The sequence below is a fragment of the Centropristis striata genome, chromosome 10 (genome assembly GCF_030273125.1).
Source record: "Centropristis striata isolate RG_2023a ecotype Rhode Island chromosome 10, C.striata_1.0, whole genome shotgun sequence".
Taxonomy (NCBI): Eukaryota; Metazoa; Chordata; class Actinopteri; order Perciformes; family Serranidae; genus Centropristis; species Centropristis striata.
Window position 1 is genome coordinate 34,711,123 of NC_081526.1, and position 2,902 is coordinate 34,714,024.

The following is a 2,902-nucleotide window of genomic DNA, read 5'->3' on the forward strand; positions in this document are numbered from 1 at the left end:
TATTAAATTATAGTGTTTGTTAACAGGCTGGAGTTGTGTTTAATTTGCTCTCACAGGACAATATGTTGGTCACCTATGACATCATTACTGTTAAACTAACTCAACTTACTTTGCTTCTTGTTAAAGTTGAAGTTAGTGTTTTGGTGTGTTTGTAAGAATAAACCATGTTGTTCCCCAGAAGTGACTCACGGTGACCTCTGGGTCATCATTAGCTGCTCAGAGTGGCTGCAGTCAGGCCGCCCCCCGAGACCTGCTCTGTTGTTCACCGCCACTAATTACACTCATTAGTGTGTCCTTACATCAGCTGTGGGCTTCTGTGGCTGCCACACACACACACACACACACACACAAACACTAAAAAACAACTCCTAACATCAATTTTAAGGTGCACTTTCTGATAACTTTGTTACAAGTTTTGACCTCTTTGACCTCCTCAAGGAATGTAAAAGTTACAGTCACTTAATTCAATATACATGAAAAGTAATAACTAGCAGCACACCATGGATATAAAACATTTAGCAAAATACCACACCATTCAGCTGTAAGAAAAGAGCCTCAATTTGCGTATACTTGTACCATTAGGGTGGTGCACATTCTACTTATACAACTAAAGAGTTTGTTCTTCTGAATCTAGAAGCCAAGCTTTATTTAGCTTGTTTCTACACCCCAAGTATGATATTATAGAACACCTCAGATGTGCTTTTAGAATCTCAGGGAGAGGACTCTGGTGTATCATAAGTTTCAAATTGACTGACCACCAAAAATCCTTTCAGGACTTTAAGTCGATGACGGGACACACCCTGATCCCTTTTGCCTAAAAACACTGTGGGTGTGATCTTGGCTTTGCCTCTATGTGAAGTTGCAGTCCCAATAATATTGAGTTCCAATATGAAACTCTGTAATTTCACTTTAAAAGCAATTTTTTGTAACAATAAATTTTACCGTCTGTACTGTGTGCCTTCAGTAGTAAGATCTATTTTTGGTCATTTGGTCATTTAATGTAATAACAGTTAAAGATACACGCACGCACACACACACTGGTCAGTTAATGTAATAACAGTTAAAGATACACGCACGCACACACACACTGGTCATTTAATGTAATAACAGTTAAAGATACACGCACGCGCACACACACATATGCACGCTTAAGCGCGCACACTCCAGATACAAATGTTTCACACACACACATTTTGAGGTTAAAGGGCATAGGTTGCTGTATAAATAAATACTTGAAGAGGAATAGTTTCATAACATTACTAGTATTAATTGTTTGAAATCTCTGAAGAATCTCATCGTAGTGTACACACACCGGCAGTAGCCCCCGTGGGCCTTTCAAAATTTCCCCCAGAGGAAATTTTATAGTTTTATCTATACTCTTCATACTTTTTACATATATAGTACATACGGAAAGTATTCACTGCACTTAACTTTTTCCACATTTCTTTATGTTACAGCCTTATTCCAAAATGGATTCAATTAATTTTTTCCTAAAAATTCTACACAAAATACCCCATGACAACTTTAAAAAAGTTTTTTTTAAATGTTTGCAAATTTATTCGAAATAAAGAACGAAAATATGATATGTAAATAAGTATTCACAGCCTTTGCTCAATACTTTATTGTGGCACCTTTGGCAGCAATTACAGCCTCAAGTCTTTTGGAATATGAAGCCACAAGTTTGGCACACCTATCTTTGGCTAGTTTTGGCCATTCCTCCTTACAAAAACTCTCAAGCTCCATCAGGTTGGATGGGGAGCATCGGTGCACAGCCATTTTCAGATCCTTCCACAGATGTTCAATGGGATTCAAGTCTGGGCTCTGGCTGGGCCATTCTAGGACATTCACAGAGTTGTCCTGAAGCCACTCCTTTGATATCTTGGCTGTGTGCTTGGGGTCGTTGTCCTGTTGAAAGATGAACCGTCGCCCCAGTCTGAGGTCAAGAGCGCTCTGGAGCAGGTTTTCTTCCAGGATGTCTCTGTACATTGCTGCATTCATCTTTCCATCAATCCTGACTAGTCTCCCAGTTCCTGCCGTTGAAAAACATCCCCACAGCATGATGCTGCCACCACCATGCTTCACTGTAGGGATGGTGTTGGCCAGGTGATGAGCGGTGCCTGGTTTCCTCCAAACATAACGCTTGGCATTCACGCCAAAGAGTTCGATTTTTGTCTCATCAGACCAGAGAATTTTGTTTCTCATGGTCTGAGAGTCTTTCAGGTGCCTTTTGGCAAACTCCAGGCGGGCTGCCATGTGCCTTTTACTAAGGAGTGGCTTCCGTCTGGCCACTCTGCCATACAGGCCTGATTTGTGGAGTGCTGCAGTGATGGTCGTCCTTCTGGAAGGTTCTCCTCTCTCCACAGAGGAACGCTGGAGCTCTGTCAGAGTGACCATCGGGTTATTGGTCACCTCCCTAACTAAAGCCCTTCTCCCCCGATCACTCAGTTTAGGGGGACGACCAGCTCTAGGAAGAGTCCTGGTGGTTCCAAACTTCTTCCATTCACGGATGATGGAGGCCACAGTGCTCATTGGGACCTTTAAAGCAGCAGAAATTTTTCTGTAACCTTCCCCTGATCTGTGCCTCAAGAAAATCCTGTCTCTGAGGTCTACAGACAATTCCTTCGACTTCATGCTTGTTTTGTGGTCTGACATGCACTGTTAACTGTGTGACCTTATATAGACAAGTGTGTGCCTTCCAATCAACTGAATTTACCACAGGTGGACTCCAATTAAGCTGTAGGATGATCAGTGGAAACAGAATGCACCTGAGCTCAATTTTGAGCTTGATCGCAAAGGCTGTGAATACTTACGTACAAGTGATTCCTTCGTTTTTTATTTTTAATAAATTTGCAAAAATCTCAAACAAACTTTTTTAAAGTTGTCATTATGGAGTATTTTGTGT